The sequence below is a fragment of the Octodon degus genome, unplaced genomic scaffold (genome assembly GCF_000260255.1).
Source record: "Octodon degus isolate 3935 unplaced genomic scaffold, OctDeg1.0 scaffold00271, whole genome shotgun sequence".
NCBI lineage: Eukaryota > Metazoa > Chordata > Mammalia > Rodentia > Octodontidae > Octodon > Octodon degus.
The window spans coordinates 1,013,828-1,023,501 of NW_004524847.1; the positions used below are offsets into that span (position 1 = coordinate 1,013,828).

Sequence of the window (9,674 nt, forward strand, 5' to 3'; positions counted from 1 at the left end):
ACAGAGCCAGCTCAGCTAGGTGTTTCTTCTTTGTTGTTATTTTTACTTTAAACCAGGAGAATTGCTTTTGTTTTATTGTATTGTATTGATACTGTGACTCAGACTCAGGACCTCATGCTTGCCAGGTAGACACTTGGCCAACTGAGCCATATCCCCAGAATTACTTTTATTTCAAAGAGAATAAAATTTAAGAAAAAAAATCAATAAAAGGATACAGAATTTCAAAACAAGATAACAAGAAATTAACAATGGTTGTCATAGTGCATATTGTTAGCTTCAAAGTAGTTGCTCAGATTACCAGATATAGCCATACAAAATTGATCAAACAAGCATTAGCTGTCCATTTCAAAAACCCAAACGAAATTAGAATACCTCTCATCTTCTAAACGTGTACTGTTTCATGTCTTATCAACATTGTACTCTTTTTAAAATAAACTTTTTAAAAAAGACAAGGAGAAAGGGTAAATTTTCTTGAAAGTAAGACTTACTATTCAATTATTTGTCCAGTTTTGCATAACTATATCTGCTAATCTGAGCAACAGATTTGACAATAAAAATAAATACTATAACAACCACTGTTCATTGGCTATTCCTGTTTTGAAATCTGTAACATATGTATTGTGTGTTACCCTGTTTCTGCCTTTTTTTTTCTGTTTATTTTTCCAGCTGTTTTTACTCTTCAAAATAAAATTAAATGAAATTTCAAAAAAAGTTAACAAATAAAGAAAAAAATAAATATATAAACATTAAGTTACCATTAAGAAAGTACAGGGGCTGGGAATATAGCTCAGCAGCATATGTGCCTGCCTGGCAAGCACAAAGTCCCAAGTTCGATCCCTGGTACTGCAAAAAACAAACAAAGTGCAAATTTAATTTATGTCAGCCTCGGCTTCATGCTGAGTTCAAAGCCAGCCTGAACAGTATGGTGAGTCCCTGGCCAAAACAAGAGAAATCAGCAGCATGGTTACCTTGGCCGGACGTGTGTCAGGATGCATGTTTCCCTTCCTTCTTGTTTCTCACTCAAGTTGGCACTGTGGTTAGCTACGTGCCCTCCTGCCTCTGCAAGCTCCTCCAGAATTAACGTCGCACATTAACATCATGCACTTGTTACAGTCTATGGGACAATATCGACACATGACTATTAATGAAAACCCACAGCTAATATTAGAGTTCATCTATTTGTGCAGTTGTGTGGGTTTGGATAAATTCATGGTATGCAGCTGCAAGCACATCATAAGGAGCATTTCAGGGCTCCCCACACGCCCTCAAATTCCATCTTGTTCAGTGGATCCATCTCTGCCATCTTGTCCCAAAGCTCAACAACACTAAGCTTTTTTCTCGCCATGATTTTCCTTCCTTAGAATGTCACGCAGTTGAAGTCATCTAGTCTAGCCCTTCCAGCCTGACTTCCTTCATGAAGCAATATGCGGTGAAGGTCCCTCTGTGTTTTTGCATGATTTCCTTTAAGTGAAAAAAGTGAAAAGTGGTGACTTAATAAGCCAACAAAGCATTCAGGAGTTGCTGATGTATGTGGTAAGAACAAATGTTCTAGCAGTAAAACTGTAAAGAAGCGAAAAGAAATTAATGATCATTTGTTGATGTTAAACCTCAGAGGACAAGAGCTCTGCCCACCAACAGCAGTAAAGAACTCAGTGAAAATGGACAAAGTGCTGTTTGCCAGGGCTTAGAGGTATCTGCAGCTTTAGGCACCCACTGGCAGTCTTGGAAGATTTTCTCTGTGGATGAGGAGAGGCTACCGCACATGCTTACACACACACACACACACACACACACACACACACACTTTATAGATATAGATATATATATATATTGCAAGTGAGTTTATTAAATATAAGAGATACTGCTGTGTGCATTTTTCTGTACTTTGTGTTTTAAATTTTGATTCTTAAACTCATTCATGTGGAAATAGGTGCATGTGGCATGTGGATAAGGACGGAGCATTTCATCCCCAAGTTGGCCAGTATGCAGCGGTAGATTGGATTACTGCTCCCCAGTGCCCGGTCCATTTCCTCCCTGGTCACAGGCGATCCTATTTCCTAGCTGCTTGATGTTGGCGATGGTGGCATCACTGGCTCCAGACATCCACGTGGAAGCTCCGTGTGTCACTTCTAGGCAGCATCATGTGGCGGGTGGGGCTCGATTCTCTGATCTCCCATGTCTGCTTTGTCTTAGTCGCCTGTCTCTGTGTGTCTGTGACCCTCAGAATCCTCCTGCTGATGTCATAGAGCGTGTGGCCCGGGCAGGAGGTGAATTCTCAGTGTGTGACATGGTGGAGATGTTGGAATTCATTCTTCCCCTTCCTGTTCCACCTGTTCCAGGTCAGAGTCAGGCAGCCTCGTGAATGCCTCTTTCAGCACCTGTGACAGTAATTCTGCAGTAATGGATGTCTATTGCAAAGTGATAACATTAAATTGCTTTTAAAGCACCTTTGTATCTGCCCAGCCCCTACCTTTGTCCCCTGGCGCCTTTGCATCTCTCGACTTTAGGCTTTCTCTATTATTTATTCATGGTTTATTAGATAAATATCTTCCCCAGACAAACCTGCAACTCCCTGGAGTCTGCCAGTTCTTTTGCCCAAGCCTCTGGTGTTAGGGATTGTTTCATTAAACTCCAATTTCAAGACTAATCCCTGCTGGAAAATTCGTTCTGTCCTGTAAGCAGTCTCCTAGGCTCCAGGTCTCAAAGCGCTAAACAGGCAGCTCTGCTGTTTAGTGGTGTTTATCGGCGAGCACATGACACTGTCATTCCTCTCTGCACATTTGCAGTACGATTACCTTTTGGTTTGGGAGGTGCAGAATTGAAGAATGAGGTTTCTGAGGCTCTGTCCTCTCCTGCAGGGCACAGTGGGTGTTCACTCGCATGCAGGGGGCCCCGGATGCTTCAGGAGCTGAGACCGGTGACTCAGTTCAGCTCTGTTCCGCAGCCAGTGAGGAGGGGCTGTGGGGGGGGTGTTCTGAAGGGTGCGATGCCCTCTATCAGTAGTGAGAGATGGAGTACAGACACCAAGCTTTATGTGGACTCAGAGCTCAGCCCAGCTGCAGAGCAGGCAGCCTGTTCCTTCTGGGGTGCAGCTGGCAGCATGCTGGGTCGATCTTACATTGATGGGCCGCCCAAGATCGGAAGCAAACCTGCACTATGAGAAATCCATGACTGACTCCCATAGTTTCTGCAGGTCTAAAGCATTTCCCATTTTCCATCATCCACCCACCTCATCAGGGCATGAAACTAAGGCGATCTGCATGAAAGAGACCTCAGCCAGGAGCAACAAACTGGGGGACCGTGGCGGCATCACGGAGAGCTCAGCACAGTGGCACTGATTCCTTTGCATCTTCCCTTCTCTCCCATCTTTCCCTTCAGCGCTAGCTGCCATGTTTTCCTGATGCCCAAGGTACTGCGCCCTCTCTTCTTTGAGGACCCAGTGGCTTGCTCTGCTATCCTGGATGAACCCTTTTCCCCTGACTCTGTATCTCTGTCCATAAAGTGAAGATACTAACGTGTCTACCTGTCAGGATTAAATGAGCTCATTCATTAAACCTCACATAGAAGCATGTGGAATAATCGCAGGGGAGCATTGCTCTGCGACGCTCAGGTACGATGCTGCTGAGTTAGCGGCCCACGGCAGCGTCATCCTACTCTTGTGGCATCCTTTCTTGTGGCCAGTATGGGCCCCACTGCCTTCAGACCCATTCCCTATGCACCTGGCCTGGAATCCTACCTTCTGCCACCTAACTTCCTCTAGCCCCTCATGTCTGTTGACAATGACCTGATAGGCAGCTCAGCTCCTGTCCCCAGGCTCCGTGGCTGGCTCTCCACTGCTGAACCCCTGCCCTTCCAGGCCCCTCTCCTGCCCTCATTCTGTGACTCATGATTCAACCTGGATCCACCTGACTCCTCGTGCAGCCCTCCGGCCTTCACAGCACCTCGCCAACAGCTGTCTCGGTTCCTGAGCTCCTGCCCACCTTCCCGATGGACCCAGTGGGCACAGCAAATCCTCTTCACCTCTGTCCTCCGGAGGTCCCTGCCCACTCCCCGCTCCTCTCTCTAACAATTATTCAAACATGACCTTTTCCATCAGTGAGCCTGCTTCTTTCAGGTTTGGCTTATTATTTTAGCTATTCGCCAAGTTTACCAGGGTGGAGGGACTCAAAATTATTGGAACCAAACTCTCTATCACATCAAAGAAAGTAAATTTAAGCCAAGCAAATTATCCGACCCTACTCCATGGGTCTCCACAACACAAAATGAAGTTGAGAAGAGATTATTAAATTAATGCATGAATGAATGCAGATAGGCTGGCATTCTCCCAAGTGGCGGGGATTTCCCCATCTGGTGTGAAATCCTCTTCTAGGTCAAAGCAGCTCTGTAAGTAGATGAGGAGTTATATGAAAGACTGAAAAGTACCTAAAGTAGTGTGATTAACATATCCTTAACCGAGTCTACTCCACTGATCCCTGGAAGAAAGAAAAGTGTCTGCAGTTATTGTGTTTAAGGAGAAAGAGCGATGCTTACAAACTTCTCTCTTCTCTTGTTGTCCCAACACTGGGAAGTGTGTTTAACCCTAAGTCAAACTGCGTGAGACCAGAGATGGGCTGAGAGGCTCGTTATTTGTATTGATGACTAAGGCAGAGTCAGGGTTGGTTTAACCAAAACCAAGTTTTTAAAAACCATTTAAAAAAGTAGAAATGGAACTTAGACTCTGACATGGTGAAAATAGTTTTCTGAAACAGAATTTGCTAGAGTTTGACCTTTTGTTTTCCCCCACAAGTCTAAGCGTAGACCTAAATGGAGAGAAAAACGAGTATCAGCGGGCTGCTGCTGGCCAATCACGGCAAGCACAGGAGTACATGAGGGACCTGTGTCCTTCCTGTCATGCCTTTCACAGGATGGGCTTCTTTCCAGCCCTGACTGTCACCTGACCTTCGGTCCTCATGAGTGTGGACATTCAGTCTGTCCCCATTGGGCATGCTCTGAATGGGACCCTTGGAGACCAGCTGTGGTTGTGGCTTAGTGGGCAGGCTTTGTGCCCTGGTGGGGACTTTATTGGGCAGCCACTGGAGCAGGTGAACCAAGGGTGTGATGAAACAGGGGCTATGTGGGGAGGTGGGGTCCCTCAGCTTCCATCCCCATGAGCAGCTGCTGAGACAGTGGCTCAAGGACCCTTTGTTACTGGGGAGATGCAGTGACACAGGGAGAGAAGCGGCGACTGATGGGGACAGGAAGGACCAGAATGTGATGCTGGCGTTAGTGTGACTGCCACCACCAGGCACCTGGGGCCTCATCCTTCAGAACTTTGGCAAAGCAACAGAGGATACATTTGGAGTCCACGAGCTGAGGGGCCAGGAGCACTTGAGGTGCAAACGCCGTGACTGTCCTTTTGTGCTGGACTGTGGCAAAACTGAAGCTAGCGAAGAAGGGAAGGTCAGTGTGGAGAGGGTGACAGCTTGGCAGGAAAAGGAGGCAGCAAAAGAAGGAACGATGTCACTGCAGATGCTGTTTCCGGGGTGCTGGTGGCTTGTCATGGGCCAAGTTGACCCCACACAGTGTCAACAACCCACGCGGCCCTCCTCCATGTCCTGCCTGTCAGTAATAACAGGAGCCTGAGTACTGACCATGTGCCGTATGCTGCCCTGATCCAGACAGTTTGCACAAAATGCCCTTGGGGAGGCGCTACCGTTACCTCCATTCCACAGGTGGAGAAAGGACCATAAGGTTTAGCAATTGTAGGTAAATTATCCATTGCTGTGCAGCTGGTAAATCACAGAATCGGTCCACTTTGTTCAACTCAACTGCCTACAAGTGTCTTAACCACGGTTCCTGCCAACACCGATCTCTCCACAAGGATCCTGCCCCTTCCCGTAGTTAACAAGTCTAATTTCTTCATCACAAGAAAATAGTCCCAATAGGTGACACCGAAAACACACTGAAGTGGTGGTTCTTGTCTAAGACTTGCTGTCCTTGAGTGTGGGCAGCGCCAGTGCAGGCAGAGGGGCGCCGGTGGTCTGGAGTGCACGCTGTGGCCTGCACACTCCACTGAGACGCTGCTGTTCTCGGCACAAAATCCTCCCTGCAGAGCATCAGTGAGACCCCATGTTTGTTCAGCTTCTGATTTACGACATCACTGAATCCAGTGACACCAAGAGGTGTGTCTATGTGAATCGAGCAAGCCTGACTTGAAGCCTCAGAAAATAAGGCATCCTTCCTCCCTCCCTCCCCACCACTCTTTTCAGGGGTGGTGAATGGTGGTAAACGGTAAGGTTGTGGGATGTGTCATGGCCTCTGAACTTTCACCTGAATCCTAATCAACTTAATAACCTTTGCGTTTTTTGAAGTTGAGTGATGAAATGTAACCCCCAAACAGCTTCAGGGGAGCTCAGGCCTGGACACGTTCCCCAAAATGCCCTCATGTGGTGATTACGCGCTCATGCTGTATGTGCAGGGATCGAGTCCTGCACTTCCACTTGTCCTTTTTATGGTCAATTAAGACAGTCTTTGGATATAGATTTAATATTGGAGTTGTCTGATGTAATGCACTAAAATGTGCCCTTTAATTACAGGAGGGTGTCCTTTTGTGACAGTGTTTCTCCCGATAAGTTTTACAGGCTTTTATTTTTGAACTTGACTCAAAGAGCCGAAGCAGCACATTTTGGAAATGGTTTTGTAAACCATAACAAAGGTATCCTTTTTTAACAGCTTCCCGCCCAAGACGCCAGAGTGCTTTACAAACTTATCAAAGTGATATACAGGCACCGTTTTAGTCTCCGCAGAAATACAGAGGCCCGGGGGATGTGCAGTCACTGGTGAGAAATCTTCGATACAGGGTCACAGCGGGCAGGAAGAGAAAGCACTTTGTGTCAGTGGCATCCTGCTCCATGAAGGTCACTGGGGCTGTGCCCAAGTCTGGCACACACTCCAAGGTGACCCTGCAGCAGAGGAGGGTCCTGTGAGCTTCATGGTTGCCTCTCCTCCTCCCTGGGGCTGGTTCACTTCCTAGCAGGTGCCTGATGCCAACCCTGTAAAAGAAGAGCACGTCTTGTTACAGCTGCTTTTAGCATAGCAGATCATCAGAGGAAAACTGATGCTTCGAACCCCCCAGAAGCCAATTAACTACACAGAGGAGCTGGCTATCTGCGGGGTCACGCATCTCACAAGCGGGGCTGTCCACTTTAAGAGACACATTCAAGACATCTTGGAGCAGGAAACCGTGGGCTCTGTTTTAATAAACAGCTTAAAATAATTCATACTTAGTATAGCACATGATTTTGCGTGGCTAATAATGTTCAAAGGCTTCAGACCACATTTTGTTTTACCCGGCTGATCATCCCTAGAGCTCAGAGTTCACCTCCGTGGAGCAAGCGTTTATCCACCACCTTGCATATACTTTACCACATTCAAGAGGCACAAGGGGACACGGAAGTAAGGCCCCACTCCCTGGGCTCAGGGGCCCAGCACCGCAGCACAGGATATATGTATAATAATTCTGATAAAAGGGGGACTCCGGTAAAACCCAAATAGGTGCACTTTTACCTATTGGTGAGATGATTCACCATCATATATCTCCATTATAAATTTGAAGTAAGAGAGCAAAAAATCTGTAGAATATTCCCCACTGGGAAATGACTGTAAAACATACATAGTTTATATCTCTGCATGTTTATGAAATATGTTTAGGTTTTCTTTAAAATTGATTAAAATTCTGGTTAATACATACCAAAGCAAAATTATGTGGAAATATTTAGAGCCTTGAAAGAATGAGAGTACCCCACATCTGCACTCACACCCCCTAGTCAGCGGTCATTGTCCGACCATGACATCCAAGGGTTTGGCATCTAAGGGCTTCGTCTTTAAACCTAGATGTCAAGAAAACTTCTACGAGTGGGGTCAGGAAAGAGACCGACGCAGCTTCTGTCAGAGAAGACAGACGGATTTGTGGGTAGCATATGGGCACCCAAGGCTGGTGGCGAGTGAGGTGGCACTGCGGAGCCAGGGCCACTGGGAAGCAGGGACCAACAGATGGACACTCAGGGTGAGGCCAGACAGCTGCCTTCAGTTTTCAGAAAAAGTTTGAACTCAAGCTCAGGGCAACATGGAGACGTTTTACACAATCTGATGTGCTAATACAGAACACAGCCATGGAAGAGCAGCTCCTGCAGGGAAGTTCTGTGGACTGCCCAAACCTCAGCAATGGCTGAGAACAGAAGAGGAGCAGGCAGGCAGGGAAGCGAGAGTGGGAGAGAGACTGCACCTGAAGAGGCGTGGGGCACACAGGGACTTTGCTAGTAGACTCAGTTGAAGAGAAAATATATAAAATAAGCCAGCATGTGAGACACCACCTGCTACAAGAGGATGGGATCCTAGAGTTTTCTGACAGTGTCAGATTTCAGAAAAGCCAGAGAAGAAAGAGAGGTTTGGGCCACAGATGCAGGCAGAGCTGCTGGCGGCAGCTGGTGCGCTGGCAAAAGTGACAGAGGCGATGCTGGACCACGCGAGCTCGGGGCACTTCCATTTCTATGATCAAAGAAAATAATGAGCTCCCGGTACAAGGCTCGGACCTATAAAGAGGAGAAAATGGGAGCCCAGGCTAGTTGGGAAAATGATAAAAGTGTCTCCTGTGGGCTTAAGCGAGCTCCCGTCTGCAGGACCAGAGGAATTAGGGCTCAGCGAGGCCGCCAGGAAGCTGTGGTGGGATCCCCAAAGCAGTGCCTGTGATCCTTGAGACAGCTCGAAGGAAGAGGTGTGAGCCGAAGGGAGCGGGCCCCGCAAGCACTGTTTTAAGGAACAAAGAAGATGCTTGCGGCACAAAGACCGCGATGCACAGCCCCAGCCCAGGGTGTCCCGCGCAGCTCCAGCTGCCCGGCTTTCTCCACCTTCCGACCCTCCAGGCACCTCCGCAGCAGGACCCCTGCCGGAGGACTCTGTGTCCCAGGCACAGGAGAGCTACCCAGGCTCTGGAGTCAAAGGGAAGAAGCGGTGAGAGGACCGTGGCGAGACCTACTCACTACAAGGACGCTACCGAGAGCAAGGGGGCTGCAGTCCTGTGGGGGCCGAAGCATTTGCCTTGCCTGTGCCAGAAACACATCGCAAAGTGGTTAGAGCAAAAGGGCGTTTCCTGGCTCACACACGTGAGACGTTCCCAGGGACGCCTGGCCGCAGGCTGGCCTGCGTATGTGAAGGCTGCGGTGCTCACTGCTGTCCGAATCCAGCCTCATTTTTCTATTTGGCGTTCTGCAGACCCTTGCCCCTCCCACCCCATTTCTTGGCCCACACTTTGCCCCCATGGCACAAGATAGCTGGCAGGAGCGTGCATGCGCGTGCGCGGGTGCACACCCCCCCCCCACCACCACAGGCCATACTGTTCTCCCGTGTTTCAAGGTACAGAACAAATCTCACTTCGTCAATAGAGATCATGCGCAGCTCCCAAGTTCAGTTGTGTGGTCAAGGATCAAATATACTGGGGACCGTGGCCTGGGCCCGTATCAGTTATGCCCTCCTGCACCTAGAGATGGAGTCAGCCACCTATGGAAAGGGGCTGAGACACAGGACGGCGGGCAGCTCCTCGGAAGGCAGCCGGAGGCGGGGCAGGCAGGGCGAAGCCCCTGTGTTAGTGATGCTGGTAGAAGGCCCCAGGAGAATTAGCATGCTCTTTCTAATACCCT

General features: G+C 48.3%; 1 protein-coding gene across 1 annotated transcript in view; it reads left to right on the forward strand.

Moving 5' to 3' along the window:
* The window catches only part of Cdh13 (cadherin 13), a 1,069,859-nt gene that overhangs the window by 266,283 nt on the left and 793,902 nt on the right, over positions 1–9,674 (forward strand). The window lies entirely within an intron of this gene.